This window comes from Schistocerca piceifrons, chromosome 2 (assembly GCF_021461385.2).
Source record: "Schistocerca piceifrons isolate TAMUIC-IGC-003096 chromosome 2, iqSchPice1.1, whole genome shotgun sequence".
NCBI lineage: Eukaryota > Metazoa > Arthropoda > Insecta > Orthoptera > Acrididae > Schistocerca > Schistocerca piceifrons.
This window is the reverse complement of record NC_060139.1, coordinates 135,462,796-135,479,988: the sequence shown is the minus strand read 5'-3', so window position 1 is coordinate 135,479,988 and position 17,193 is coordinate 135,462,796.

Genomic DNA, 17,193 nt, shown 5'->3' with positions numbered 1-17,193 from the left:
CCTTAACTTACAGTGCTGTGAGCATTATTAATACACCCGTTTTGTCAGTTTGATCAAATAAAAGTTTTAAAAGGAGACTCTTTGTTTGCATAACAATCAAAGACTTGTGTGTAAAAATACAATAGTCACAATAATTTAGGCTATGAAAACTCCATGTAATATGAGTTACAGTTAACTTTGGTTTTTTATTTTCAAAGTATTACCCAAAATATTATTTTTTTATGATGGACATCATCAATTTTCCATGATCTGTGTGCGCCGTCCTTTGATCCCAAAACCTTGCCACTCTCCTCAATACTGATACTCACTGTGTTTGTGATCTGTCTTCTTTGGAACTTTTTCTCATCAGTACCAACAAAGTGTGTTTCATTGGATGGTGATTCCATGCAACCTGCTGTCCTACTGCTTCATACCAATAATCCCAGCAACTTAATTCACAAGTAGTTTTCCTGTCATATCTCAGGCCGTCTGAAAACTATTGACTCATTTGAACAATAACAAAGAAAATCTAATTTTTGTTGCATATTTATTGCCTTTGCCTGCAGTGTTGCACTCAGATTTTTTGTGAAAAGTTGGATTTCTTATTTTTTTTAGCATTGTTCATAAAATAAGTCCCTCCCACAAAAGCTCTTTGTTGCATTCGTAATGTCTGTAACAACCAAGGCAGTCTTATATAACTGTCCTGAATAATTTTCTTTGTCACACAAAACCAGTCAGGCTTTATGTGCCAATATCACACAATATGCTGCAGTAGAGTAGTCTTTAGACAATAGCCCCAAACCTATTGATTGCTTCACATTGTGAATGATTTTAATTTATTCACTTTACAGTGTGGTTTACATAATGTGCTTCATTTCCACTACATTCAAATCAGTGCTAATTTCTCCCATTATCTACTTCCTCTCCTTGCTGTCCCACATTTTTACTACTTGCACCGCTTTTCAAAATACCACATTGAGGTCACTTTAGCTACTCTTCTTATTTGTTCATGTCCTTATTTCTGTACCTCACTCATTTTCTTTTTCGTTTCTTATAATTTCCTACTTCCGATGTCTTCTTCATTACTACCTCTGTTAATGTTTGTATTATGATTAAATTTGTCCTTTCAACACTATTAATTCCAGTCTGGCCTTTTCATATCTCAAACTTCTAGGTACCATTGTGTGTCTGCTAAATTCTCAGGTTTCCAGTTTCATGTGATGATAGGGTTACTTAAATGTCAATTCTCTTCATGACCGGTTTTGCTATGTCTCTCGTGATACTAGGTGATCAAGAAGTTTCCTATTCAATCCATGAAGAGTCCAGTTTACACCTGTGGTTCCTTCTTTCAGTGAGTGATAGAACTATTGATTTCAAAACTTCACAGTCTAGCCACAGTTTTCATATGTGTGGTTACCTGCTGACATTTGGTAAATACAATCTTTTTCATAATTTGATAACACATTTAAAATATTTTTGTGAAGGTATTTTTATTGCCTTTTGCACAAGATAACATTGTTTTAAAGAACTTTTTAGGCCCTCAAAGATAAGACCATTACAGGAGTAAGTACTGTTTCTGTATTATTATTATTATTGTTGTTGTTGTTTTGTTGTCATCATCATCCGGGGGAGGGAAAGAGGGGAGGCATAAAATAATTATAGTCTTATAGAAGGAACTATCTGGATATTTGCTAAAGAGATTTACAAATGTGGAATGTCAGGTTTAAGATCTGAACCTAGGTGCACTATGCAGTTTAAGAGCAATGTCCAGGAAGAAACCAACCATAAATAGTGGTTACTTCACTGTAGTTATCCATACTCAAAAGTCTGGAAGTCCAGTGTTATATGCGTATCACTGTATGTGGCATCTGGGTAATAAGAAGTGTACTAACAAACTGAGGCTTTGAAACAGATCTTTGCAAGATAGGATGGCTTAGTTCACAGACTGTTATCCATGGAAGCTGAGAGCAGGGTTTAATTCTGATACAAAAGTTTCAGCCTGTTAGAACGTTAAAGACTTGAGTATTTTAACACAGTGCTACTTCATATTTCTGACTATGAAATTTGATTTTCTCTTTCTCCTACGTTTATTCGAAAATATTTCCAAACTGTGTAGTAAATCTTATTGAGTATATATGTACACCAAATTGAGTGATTGCTGCTTCCATTCCATGTAACAGTTGCATTCTGGCATGAGCTTGCCGGAGACAGTGGTCATGTGTGAGTGAGTTGTGCTTTCTTGTGTGACTGAATATCTGTGTGTTTCTCTCATGAAGGCGATGGCCAAAAGCTAATGTAAGTGTCTTTTAATTGTGCCTGCATGCAACTTGTCATCATTACAGCAAGTACCAATCTATCTTTTCCTTACATTTTTTTATATTCCAAACTGAGTGACCAGGTGTTCGCCTATCTTCTCACTCTGTTGTGTGTCTGCATCTCATGGTCTGGTGTCTATCTATATGACTTGTACCCATGAAGCTGCCATGGTAGCTCAGCATGTTTGGTCAGGAGACTGTCAACCCTCTGTAACAATTTGAAAGATGTCATTCGATTTCCGCAAGGAACCACTGAAAAAAAATGACAAGGAAAAGGTATGGGGTTGGGTATCATCACTGTCTCTAGATCACAGGTGGGACTGTTTCATGTTATCCATTTCATTGTCATTGAAGTGCAAGTACCGTCAAATGAAACAACTTGCGCCAGGTGGCTGAACAATACCACACAAGGTATCACAGCCAATAATGCCATATGGTCATTTCATTCACTGGGCTGTCATTTGATAACCATCTTGCGACATTATAATTTTCTGTATTTTGAAGCTTATCAACTATTGTGCAATATTTATATTCAGTTACAAATTAGTTTCATAACACAATGTGTGGTGAGACCAAATCAATAGTTCTTAAAACTTGTGTTCAAATAGAGGCAACTTTACAAAATTCCTCCTTTGTCAAGCAACACCCCTTAAATATATTTGGAAGGATTGAGAAGCTGATCTCTAACTTGTATCTGTATGACTTGTACCTATTAATTTAGAAAGTCTTTGCAAAATAATTTAAGTTGCTGTTCACCCATTACACATTATTTTCATCAACAATTTCTTGGAAAAGGAAACGGGACCAATAAAGATCAACAGAGGAGTGCAACAAGGGTGTAGCTATTCACCTACTATATTCAGTACATACGTAAACAATGTTTTTAGACAGTGGAAATGAGAAATTATACAGTGTGTCAGTTAATATTGGGACTCCCCCTCTGCCCCCCCCCCCCCCCTCTGCCCCCCCCTCTGCCCCCCCTCTGCCCCCCCCTCTGCCCCCCCCCTCTGCCCCCCCTCTGCCCCTCCCCCTCTGCCCCCCCCTCTGCCCCCCCACCTCTACCCCCCTGATTATCAAATAATTATTCTAAAAGAAAATGGCGTCCAGTTTGCAATACATACTTGAATCGAAACTATAAAAATAACCACTTAAAAATTTCATTACATACTAGATCAACGATCGCTAGAACAGATGCCACATTTCATATGTTTTGATGAGATATTAAGAATATAAAAATTATGTCATCAATAAATTAAAAAATAAATAAGTGAAGTTCAAAATATTCTCCAAATTGGTAAATAAACTTATTCCACCTCTAACTTTCATTCTGGCTGCTTTTATACAAAAGCAGGCTCACAGCAACATAAGTCATCTGAATTGTGATTACACTATAACTTTCCCATGGTTCGTTTGTACAAGGTCTTACATAAAATGACATATTAAGTTTTAACATATGTCCCAAATATACCCTCTCAATCATTCGCATGCACTCGTACACCAAAACTATAAGCAAATAATAATTTTGAGCGATTTTTATATTACATTATATAAAGTAACTAAAGTTTTGAAAAGAAAATTCTAATTAATTGACTTTATGCACTGATAACTTTGTAATGGCTTCAAATGATAATGGAAGTGAATTTGTTATTGTTTCCAACTGGGTTTTAAAACATAAGTGTCGGTCTTAGGACTTTTAGGTAATTTTCATTATCTCCGGAACTATAATAAATAAAAAATTTGAAATTTTGACAGCATCATTCCATTAATAACAAAAGGCTGTGTACCAAATTTGAACAAATTCGAATAATAACTAATACAGATTATTTAGATTCGTAGAGGGTACAAATTTCGTTCTGACTGATGTTACTCTATGCAGTGCTCACGGCAGGCAGCGTCAGCTGTGCTGTGAGCAAAAAAAAAAAAAAAAAAACCGTAGCCATCCTGCAGCCACCGTACCAACAGAAATGTCATCTCGTAATAACCTGCTACGTTACAGCCTCCCTGTTAAAGTATATGGCAGACAAAAATATATATCAGTCAAGCCTTATACAAAAGCTTTACGAAAATAAAACCACTCGTAAAGCTGTGGGTGTCAGAATAAGGACGATGCAGGAAATAACTGTCTGCAACGTATACCTTCCTCCAGATGGTGCAGTGTCCCTGAATGTAATAACTGCACTCGTTGATCAACTCCCTAAACCTTTCCCACTTTTGGGAGATTTTAATACGGTAACCCCTTGTGGGGTGGCACCACGCTCACCGGCTGAGGCAGAGATGTCAAAACTTTACTGCCTCAGTTCGACCTCTGCCTCCTAAATACTGGGGCCACTACACATTTCAGCGTGTCTCATGGTAGCTACTCGGCCATTGATTTATCAATTTGCAATCCAGGACTTCTCCCATCTATCCACTGGAGAGCACATGACGACTTGTGTGGTAATGACCGCTTCCCCACCTTCCTGTCAGTACCCCAGTATCAGGCCCACGGACGCCTGCCCAGATGGGAAACTTTAACCTCTGCTGTCACCGCTGAATCTCCCCCACACAGTAAAATCAATGTGATGGTCAAGCAAGTGACTACAACAATCATTTCTGTGGCAGAAAACACGATCCCTTGCTCTTTAGGGTGCCCCCGGTGAAAGGCAATCCCTTGGTGGCCACCGGAAGTTGCTGAAGCAATTAAAGAGTGTCAGTAAGCTCTACAGTGGCATAAGCGGCACCCTTCCCTGGAGCACCTAATAGCCTTTAAATGGCTCTGTGCCTGCGTTCATCAACTTATCAAACGACAAAAGCAGGAGTGTTGTGATAGATATGTCTCGACTATTGGGTGCCATACATCACCTTCACAATTCTGGGCAAAGATAAAATGTGCTTTCGGGTACCAGACCACAACAGGTGTTCCCAGTGTCAACATAAATGGCGTGTTATGTACCGACACAAACACAGTTGCCGAGCGCTTTGCTGAGCACTATGCTCAAGCCTGTGCATCGGAGAATTAGCCGCCAGCCTTTCGCACTCTCAAACAATGGCTGTAATGGAAAGTCCTCTCATTTGCTACATGCCACTGTGAATCCTATAACGCCCCATTTACAGAGTGTCAGCTCCTCAGTGCCCTTGCACATTGCCCCAACGCAGGTCCTGGGCCAGGTCGGAACCACAGTCAGATGATTAAACATCTCCCATCTGACTACAAGTGACATCTCCTCATCATCTTTAACCAGATCTGGTGTGATGGCATCTTTCCATCACTATGACGGGAGAGCACTATTATTCTGGTGCTCAAACCCGGTAAAAACCCGCTTGATGTGGATAGCTATCGACCCATCAGCCTCATCAACGTTCTTTGTAAGCTGCTGAAATGTACGGTGTGTCGGCAGTTGGATTGGGTCCTGGAGTCACGTGGCCTACTGGCTTCTGCCAGGGTCACTCTACCACTGATAATCTTGTGTCCCTCGAGTCTGCCATCCAAACAGCCTTTTCTTGGTGTCAACACCTGGTTGCTATCTTTTTTGATTTACAAAAAGTGTATGACACCACCTGGTGACATCATATTCTTGCCACATTTTACATTATGTGAGTGGGGTCTCTGAGGCCTGCTCTCAGGGGTCTCTGAGGCCTGCTCTCAATTTTTATCCAGAATTTCATATTGCTTCATTCTTTCCATGTCCAAGTTGGTGCCTTCCATAGTTCCCCCCATATCCAGGAGAATGGGGTCCCGCAGGGCTCTGTACTGAGTGTCTCTCTACTTTTTGTGGCCATTAATGTTCTAGCAGCAGCTGTAGGGCCATCTGTCTCACCTTCTCTGTCTGCAGACGACTTTTGCATTTCATACTGCTCCACCAGTACCGGTGTTGCTGAGCGGCACCTACAGAGAGCCATCCACAAGGTGCAGTCATGGGCTCTAGCCCACGGTTTCCAGTTTTTGGCCGCAAAGTTGTGTGTTATGCGCTTCTGCCGGCATCATGCCATTCACCCAGAACCAGAACTTTTTCTTAATGACGATCCACTCACTGTAGTGGAGACATATCGATTCTTAGGATTGTTTTTGGATGCCCGATTGACTTGGCTTTCTCACTTTCGTCAGCTTAAGTGGAAGTGCTGACAGCACCTCAATGCCCTCCACTGTCTGAGCAACATCAATTGGGGTGCAGATTGCCTTGACTATGGAAGTCTGGTTTATGGTTCGGTGACGCCCTCAGCGTTGCGTTTACTCGACCCAGTGCACCACTGTGGCATTCGCGTAGCAACAGGAGCTTTTAGGACGAGTCTGGTGACCAGCGTACTTGTGGAGGCCGGAGTCCCTCCATTGCAGGTTACGCGCGTACAACTGCTGGCCAGTTACGTTGCACATGTTAGTAGTTCTCCTGCACATCCGAATCACCGTCTCCTTTTCCCACCCATGGCAGTTCATCTCCCGCATCAGCGGCCCACGTCAGTTCGTGTCAGTTCGTGTCTGATCCCTTCTTTCCGAATTGGAGTCCTTGCCTTTACCACCTATACTTAAGGTCCAGTCACGTACACCTCCGTGGTGTACATCTAGGCCACGGCTTTGCCTGGACCTTTCACATGGCCCTAAGGACTCAGTTAACCCCGCGGCTCTCCGCTGCCACTTCCTCTTGATTCTTGACATGTACCGAGGCCACAAAGTGGTTTACACTGACTGCTCAATGGCTGATGCTCACTTCAGCTTCATGTATGTCCATGGAAGACATATTGAACAGTATTCCTTGCCCGATGGCTCTAGTGGTTTCATGGCTGAGCTGGTGGCTATATACCATGCTCTTGAGCACATCCGTTCATGCCCTGGGGAGTAGTTTCTTCTGTATACTGACTCTTTGAGAAGCCTACAAGCTATGGACCAATGCTACCCTCGTCATGCTTTGGTAGCAACCATCCAGGAGTCCATCTATGCCCTGGAACAGTCCAGTCGTTCAGTGGTGTTTGTCTCGACCCCAGGTCACGTCGGAATCCCAGGCAACTAACTTGCTGACGGGCTGGCCAAACAGGCTACGCGGAAACCGCTTATGGAGATCGGCTTCTCTGCAACTGACCTGCGTTCAGTACTACCCCACAAGGTTTTGCAGCTGTGGAAGCCAAAATGGCATAACCTCAGCACGCGTAACAAACTGCGTGCCATTAAGGAGACTACGAATGTGTGGCTGTCCTCCATGCAGGCCTCTCACAGGTACTCTGTGGTTCTCTGCTGGCTCTGCTTTGGCCACACTTGGGTGACACACGGCTACCTCCTGTGCCGTGAAGACCCACCTCAGTGTCGATGCAGCGCCCGGCTGACAGTGGCCCATATCTTGGTGAACTGTCCTCCTTTGGCTACCCTGCCACAGACTCTTCAGTTACTGGACTCGTTGCCATTAATTTTAGGTGGCAACGCCTCATCGGCTAATTTAATTTTACATTTTATATGTGATGGTGGGTTTTGTCATTCTACACTCTAATGCTTTTAGGGTGGATGTTTCAATGTGTGGCAGAGTGGCTGGCTTTTCCTTTTTATTCTCGTGGTCGGGTAGCCACAGTCATCTGCTGTCTTATTTTTACCCCTTCTGCCTGTTTCTTGCTTCTCTCTGTGGTTTTCTTTTCCTGTTTTGTCCATAGTAGTGTTGGTTGTCCTGTCATTCTTCTGGTTCTTCCTTTCTCCTGTTATTGTGCTGTACATCTCCTTTCTTTTCATCTTTCCACTGTCGAATTATTTTACTGGGAAAAAGAGACCGATGATCTCACAGTTTGGTCCCTTCCCCCCCCCCCCCCCCCCCCCCCCCCTCCTCTTTTAACCAACCAGGATAGTACCCGCAACAGACAGCAAAATTTCTTCCAAATTTTAGCTTGGCAGTTCCCACTCCCGGAAGCTCTGAACAGCCTGTGTCAATTGTTGCAGAAGAAGCTGAGTAGCACAGCTCTGTAGTGTAGTGGTTATGATGTTGCATGGAGGGTCGTGAGTTCAAAACTTACCTGAACTGTAAAATTTTAATTTCTGTATTCGGTTTGAGTACATTCTAGAAGTATCCACAAATGTCGAGAATCATTGTACTGGAATGTTGTGTAACTGTGTATATACCATATGTGTTCTGGCTGGAGGCACTTCGATCCGTGCTCTTGTATGTGGAAGTGCTGAATAAACCTTCGTTAAGTGAAGTTAGTGTTCATCATTCATCTAATTACACCTTCTTCTACGTGACATTATTCTGGTGGAGACGCTGGGTATTGGAACTTGTGATACCACATGAGACATCCTTCCGGGTTCTCTGGTGATGATGGCCAAGATCCAAACAAGTGGCCGAAGGTATATGAGCATATAGCCAAATTTAACAAATGGGATGACACCGTGTGTTTGACTAACGTATTTTCCTACTTGGAGGGCACTGCCAAGCAATGGCACGAGAACAACGAGAAGTTCACAAGCTGGGAAGTATTCCAGGTGAAACTGTGGAAGTATTGTGGCGACACACAATGACAGAAGTGTAAGGCTGAAGATAAATTAAAGTGCGGGGCACAGCGTCCAGGAGAAACTACAGCATCCTACTTTCAGGATGACTTGGAGCTGTGTAAAATAGTGGATCCTAGAATGATGGAGGAAGACAAGGTTGCACATCTCATGAAGGGTGTTGCTGAGGACATGTATCATGCCCTACTCCTGAGGGTGGTTTCGACAGCAGACGACTTCATAAGATGGTACCAGTATATCGAGACAATGCATCAAAAAAGAATTACATGCAAGAAGTTGGAACGGCTTCCAAACGTCATATTGATCTCTGTGATGGAGGAAGGAACTGATTTCACAAGTGTTCTACGTTATATGGTGAGAGAGGAAGCTCAGAAGGCACTTGGATTGCATGGCGAGCAAAAAAACTGAGACGCTTCAAGAGGTCATAAGGGAGGAAGTGGAACAGACATTGAACACAATCTCTCATCCTTTATTTTCCTTTAAAAAATGAAAAAGTTGAGACCCAGGCAAAGCTACATTCCTACACTGCCACATGAGGAACCTTTCTGGACACCAAGGAAGACTGACGTCTGGAGAACCCAGTATAACCAACCAGTATGTTTCCACTGCGGACAACCAGGACATGTGGTGCGCTATTGTCGAGGAAGGTGGTGGATATTTGATGATGTCCTTGCCAGAATACAGCAGGCCGATCTTAGCCGACGCCAACTCAGGGACAATGAAGATGAACAAGATGTGGGTGCAGGACGATGTAGGTCACCATTGCCGCAAGCTAGCTGCTGGAGAGGACGCTCCCCAACACACCGATCAAGGTCTACACCGCTGTTTAGAAGCTCCAGCCGATCACCTAGCTGCCACAACCTGGAAAACTAAAGGGTGCAACCTTCCTTGGAGATGAGGCCAGCGAAGAGAAAATTCCTCCTCTGTCGATCAGTACAAAAACTATAGGAAACTACGTCAATATCCTCATGGGTGGCCGACCAGCCCGAGCTCTTGTGGACTCTGGAGCATCATTTTCAGTCATTTAGGAGAAGTACCATCGCCAGTTGCAGAAAACTGTATTCGTTGACAACAAAACGTCTCTGCTGAAGGTGGCTAATGGCTAGGTACAAAGCAGCAATAAATATTCGGGTGCTGAGTTAGCAGGAAAGGAAGCTACAGAAGTCTAAAGTCACTAGGAGAGTTGACACTGAGGGAAAACTGGACACATGATGTTATTGTGACTCGCACTGCCACAGACTGCTTGGGAAGTGCCAACATAAATATCCTACCCTTCTTAACAAATGTCTGATTGCTTAGTGCTTATTGCCCACTGCACAGTGCATAGGGTCAGCCCTTGTATCAATTGCAGCTATCCACCAGTGAGAGGGGACGCTACAGAGGTCAACACTAGGCATGCCTGTAGTCAGATTCATGAATGATGGCGGTTTGCGCAGGTAGAGGCATGAGCTGTGATTGCATTATTGCCGGTTCCAAGGTACGGTTGCGGTACAGGAATACATAGATTTTGTGCTTCAAGAAAGTATGTATCTAGCAAAGTATATGTCTCAGTTGCTTATGTAGAATTTGTCACTTACTAACAAGTCAGTGATGACAACTCATAACAAATAGGATAAAACTTCACAAAATAACTTGCTACGATGATGTTAAATGCTCACACTGGCTACGAAATTCACTGCAGAGCGTTCATCACACCAATGGACACTCATTGGCTGTCGGAGATTGTGTGACGTAGATGGGCAGAATGAGCCTAAACTATGTGACAAAGCAAGCTGAGATCTTTTTACTTCCTCTCTTGTTTTGCCACCCACCTCCTTAAATTGACTTTATTTTCATTTTTGCCTAATTACCTTCAACATACATGAATATAATCTCCATTTACATAAAAGAGAAAGGTTGGCCCTCAGTCTTAAGAAATATAGCACCAGGTCTAATTTTGTGATTAGTTTTGTGTATGTAATCAATTTCCCATTTTATTTTGATTATTCCTAGTTAATATCTTTTGTTATAGGGCAAAATCAATAATTGTTTCATGACTTATATTCTACTTGTTGTTGTTGTTGTTGTTGTTGTGGTCTTCAGTCCTGAGACTGGTTTGATGCAGCTCTCCATGCTACTCTATCCTGTGCAAGCTTTTTCATCTCCCAGTACCTACTGCAACCTACATCCTTCTGAATCTGCTTAGTGTATTCATCTCTTGGTCTCCCTCTACGATTTTTACCCTCCACGCTGCCCTCCAATACTAAATTGGTGATCCCTTGATGCCTCAGAACATGTCCTACCAACCGATCCCTTCTTCTGGTCAAGTTGTGCCACAAACTTCTCTTCTCCCCAATCCTATTCAATACTTCCTCATTAGTTACGTGATCTACCCATCTAATCTTCAGCATTCTTCTGTAGCACCACATTTCGAAAGCTTCTATTCTCTTCTTGTCCAAACTATTTATCGTCCATGTTTCACTTCCATACATGGCTACACTCCATACGAATACTTTCAGAAATGACTTCCTGACACTTAAATCAATACTGGATGTTAACAAATTTCTCTTCTTCAGAAACGCTTTCCTTGCCATTGCCAGCCTACATTTTATATCCTCTCTACTTCGACCATCATCAGTTATTTTGCTCCCCAAATAGCAAAACTCCTTTACTACTTTAAGCGCCTCATTTCCTAATCTAATTCCCTCAGCATCACCCGACTTAATTAGGCTACATTCCATTATCCTTGTTTTGCTTTTGTTGATGTTCATCTTATATCCTCCTTTCAAGACACTGTCCATTCCATTCAACTGCTCTTCCAAGTCCTTTGCTGTCTCTGACAGAATTACAATGTCATCGGCGAACCTCAAAGTTTTTATTTCTTCTCCATGAATTTTAATACCTACTCCGAATTTTTCTTTTGTTTCCTTTACTGCTTGCTCAATATACAGATTGAACAACATCGGGGAGAGGCTACAACCCTGTCTTACTCCCTTCCCAACCACTGCTTCCCTTTCATGTCCCTCGACTCTTATAACTGCCATCTGGCTTCTGTACAAATTGTAAATAGCCTTTCGCTCCCTGTATTTTACCCCTGCCACCTTTAGAATTTGAAAGAGAGTATTCCAGTCAACATTGTCAAAAGCTTTCTCTAAGTCTACAAATGCTAGAAACGTAGGTTTGCCTTTCCTTAATCTTTCTTCTAAGATAAGTCGTAAGGTCAGTATTGCCTCACGTGTTCCAGTGTTTCTACGGAATCCAAACTGATCTTCCCCGAGGTTGGCTTCTACTAGTTTTTCCATTCGTCTGTAAAGACTTCGTGTTAGTATTTTGCAGCTGTGACTTATTAAGCTGATAGTTCGGTAATTTTCACATCTGTCAACACCTGCTTTCTTTGGGATTGGAATTATTCTACTTATAAGCAAATAAAAATTCTGCACTAATTATGAACATTTGGAGGAAGAACTACTAGGATTTTTTAAGTATTTATTTGGCTCTATTTGAAAACATCTTAGCAAAGCCAGCACTTATTTAATTCCAAATTATTACCAGGTTTGTCAAAAGTATTGTTTGTATAACAATATCTGTTAATTTCATTATTTAAACAAATAATTTGGCTTAACCTTTGTGGTAGAAGAAACTGTTAAAAAGAACCAATGTTTTGATGTATTCAGTTAATTGAGTTCTATTGTAATTGTAATTTCTGTAACCTCAACAACAATGTATAGTTTCAGTGCCTATTATTGTGAGGATATATAAAGGCCTGATTTTTTGTCCCGAGATAGTCAGTCCACGGCCGATTTTCAGGCGGGAAATCTGTATCAGGTAGAGTAACAATGGGATTAGTGTAACACCAATAGGCCATGTGTTATAAACAATGACAATGTCTGTATTATTCTGAACAAACTGTGAACTGTGTAGTTAGGTTTTTACTGCTCACAGATGTCCAACAGCAAACTATTGTTGCAGTATGCTGATGTTTGCCTGCAAGCTACTAATGAGGCTTATCTAAATTTACCAATAGTGAACTGGCCATATATCTGTAATATTGGGGGGTTGTGAATAGTGAGAGTAAAGAACTGTGAAACGCAACTGTGCAACAGTTGGCTATATCATTTATAGTAGTCAGTGTTGAGCTTCCACCCGCCATATTGCAGCCAGTATAAAAATGCAGTACGTCGACACTGAGGACTATCAACAAAGAACAATAAAGCAGGTGAATGTCACATATAGTGCCCTTTTGGGTGAAGACTATTGTATTTGGGCACAATAAAATAGGACTCGTAAACTTTGAACAGTGAACTCAAGAATGGTCTACAATACAGTGATTTTAACAAATGTAGTGCAACAGCCAATCAGTACATGGATTTCATGGCCACGGTATGACAGCAGCCAATCAGTGAGTGGGTTCTATGGAAGCAACTGTTGAGTACAGGAGCAGCCAATCAGTATGCAGGTGGACGCAACCAACTGGGATAAACAACATGCATCACTGAGAAAATTACAACTTGCAGCAGCTGTGCAGATGACTAATCGAGATGACAACTGTAGCAGCAGTATGAATAAGAATAAGGTAACAACATTATGAGAAGGAAAGTTGGTACTCACCATTCCGCTATATGGTGAGTAGCAACTCTCCTTCAATAAGGTAATCCGTAACAAAAACTGTTTTATATTAAGTGATAGATGATGAGTGGTCTTAACGAACAAGACAGTGTGGTGGGGGAGGATGGACAACATGAGAGTGATGTGATTGATAACAAAGCTGAAGAGGTTCAGTTTTTAAATGATCGGAAAGACTTCATGGGGACTGATTCAGTAGACGATAGCGGTTATAAATCACATGTGAATGTAACATTGAATGATGGGGATGAAAGTCCTATTGTAGATGAGATGATAAAAGCATCATCTACACTGTGTGGTGATGTGAGTGAAATTGACAAAAACAGCATTTAAGTGGGTGAAATGGATAGGGCTAAGGGGGAGGAATCTAGTACCAAAAGTTAGCAAAGGCAAAAAAGTTTATGGCAGATGGAAAACTGGAAGCGATGTTAAGACAAATTATGAGTAGTATGAGTACGAAAGAAGACATTAGTAGTATGAAAGAAGACAGTAGTAGGGTGTAAAATAGAACTGAGAGCATTAAAACTGACATGGCTAGCTTAAATGATGAACTGAAGAAAGAAATTAATAAGGAATTTAAGGTAGTCAGTTTTAATCTTTGAGAATTAAATCAGAAGTTGAGGCAGTAGTGAAAGATTGTGATGAAAAGATAAAGAAAGTATAGCAGAATACTAATGACAAATTAGATTAATCAGTAGTAAATGTGTAGAAGAGAGAAACTAACTTTGTGATGACTATACTAGGAGGATGGAGGCTTCTGAGAAACGGTGTAAGGATGAAGTCAAAGCAGCCAGGAAATTTGGTGCTCAAAATAGGGTTAAACTTTAGAACCAAATTGGTCAGATTAAAAATGATTTGGAAATGGAGGTAGAATCCTAGTGTGCAGTAGTGGTAGAGGAAAAACTGATAAAAGTAAATAAATACGTAGATTCAAAATTGGTGAAATGGAGAAAAAGATGGAAGAGGTACACAGAGTGTGTAGGGTCCCAAACAGTCCTTCATTAGTTAGTTGTAAAATATTTAATAATTTTGAACCATATGGGGAAGTGCAGCCATTGGACTTCATTAGGGAATTTAATGATTTGCCTGAAAAATGGAATGATAAAGAGAAAATGAAAGGGGTGTCTTACGGATGGGCAACTCTGGTAGCTGATAGCTGTACTTTGTGGCATAGTTTTAAGAAAGCATTTTTAGATGAATATTGGTCCAGGTAGTGAATCAATAATTATGGGTTTAGAAACTAAGTTGCCTCGGGAAGTTAGAGAATTGCTTGTACCTGCTAGGGGTAATAATAGTGATTTCTTGAATTATGTTGATAAAGTGGAGAGCGTGAAGCCCTCAGCGGAAGATCCTAGGAGGAATTTTGATGACAATAATCAATCAGGGAGAGAATTTCAGGTAAATAGGAGAACAGGACTAATTATAGTAGAAAGTCAAGGAATGGTTGGGTGAAGGATAGCCAGAATGGGCACAGGAATGGTAGGAGAAATTAAAGTAACAGAAATGGATGAGATGATTTTAATTCTGGATCAAACCATTTAAACTGGATAATGCTCCAGTTTTAGCTCGCACTAGAGCATGTGTATATAAATGTGCTGTAATAACAGGTAAGGGTAATGTAAATGATAGTAGTAAGACGAGTGTAATTTCTAATCCTAGTGAGAAGTTGAATGATGGTGTGTGTAGCAGTGTTTATCCTGTAATAATAATGGAGCTGACAGACATAATTGATTAATGAAAAAGGTAACTGTATATAAACAAATGTGGTGTATCTATGTATATGATCTGTTTTCGAACTAGGCAACATCGGGTACTGTGTACATTGTGCAATTCATGACACTGCAGCTGGGAATGAGGACTTAACAGAAAGAGCAATATTTTAGTGAAGTACAAGTCATATAATGCAGCATTATTGGATTTATACGTTATCTGAGAACTTATATTTCTGTTCTGCGGAATTATGAGCTTAAAGTAGTAATACTGGAACAAAGAAAATAAATTTTGCTGCTTAACTGATAACTGTGGTGCTCGAGTGATGTGATATTCTGACAGACCACCTATTTGGTAACATTTTGTCATTTTGTGAGGATTTAATTTTCTGGTTGAATGAGAGTTGTGCTCAGGGTTGAGTGGAGAAGTAGGGTAATGATTTTGTACAACTTCCAACCCTTTAATTTTGATTTAAGTTGCAATTAAGTGGAACTATGTGCCATGTTTTTCAAATGTATTATATATGATGATGATGATTATGATGATGATGATGATGATGATGATGATGAGGTCCCATATTCCAAGGAGCGTAGGGGATGATGCAGGAGACCTGCACTGGCGACTAGGCATGGTCCTAGCGCAGGTAGTTTGCCATTGCCTTCCTCCAAAGGCAATATATAACTTCCTTTATATATCTTAGTTATATTTTTATATGCTTTTATAAATATTCCTTGCTGCTAGCAAAACTTAACTATGTACAAAAATGTGGTTTATTTCCTGTAACTTATCAATTTGTGTTCAAAATTATCACTTACAGTATGTACATTTTTGGACATGTTATGGCACTATGCTTCTGTGAAGAAGATATTGACATCTGATAAACCAATACTAAATAAGTTTTTGTAATACACTTACTATACCTCACATAAATATATGGCTGATGTCTAATGATTTACACTGCTCAAAAGAATTAGGGGAACATGACTTTAAGCATCTGTCATATTCCATTGAGCAATAATTGAGGACTGGTTTTGTTACCAAATTATACCTTTGTAGCAGTTCTCTGTGTTATATAGTAACTAGGTTATTAATTCGTGTCAAACAAAAACTGTACATTTATTTTTTCTTAGAAAACATCATCAGAGCCTTGACAACCAGTAAATACAAAGAATAAATGCAAGTGCCAATCTCCTTGGTCACCTAAGTACCGTCTCTGGACTATGATCGACTCTCAACCAGCCACACGTCACTGTAATATGTCATTACACCCTCCTCTTCCAAAAATTAAGTACCCCACAAAACATCATTACACCCTCAAACATTTACATAAAAAGAATTGAAATGCCTGACAGCTGTTGAAAACAAAGTGCAATCATTGATCCCATCATCCTGGGGGCTTTTCATTTGACTTTGAGTGCTTCAATAACATGTATGCCTTCCATGAGCATTCATCACTACCTGATACCTACGTGCGTACGTTGAAAGCAAAGATCTCAACCCATGCAGTAAGACCACAGGTACCACCTGTATCAAAATATATGTAACATACCGGATGTTGACACAGGTGTTCCTCTAATTATTTTGAACAACCTATTACATCCCAAATTTTGTAGGCATCTGAAGATGACAGATTAATCTATTGAAACTGGTAAATCAAAATAAAAATAATTGTCAATTGATGACTGAATTTAATTCTGAAACATGAGTATATGGTCAAAGGAGACACCTGTAAAGCCTTTCTATGCTTTTCATACACCATGGTGATGGAGACCTTGCAATATTGTTGTGGTCCAGTGTACTATATGACAACAACAGCAAATATCACACCACTGGTGGTGACATATTTCACATGATGTTCATTATGACTTCTGTCAGCAGCACCATAAGAACTGGCTTCAAAACACTCAGATGACTACTTAGTGGCCAATCCTCTCATCAATAACATATTTGTGGAGATTTTATCACTTCCATTGAACACAGAGTGCACACTGAACTAACTGACATTATGAAATTATTGAAGTAGCTCTTATGGGCCTTGAACTCTTCATCGCACCAGCAGAACTGTCCTCAAGATTCATCTTTCCCATTGAACATACACATCCTTGGAATTATTTGAAAATAGGTGTGATA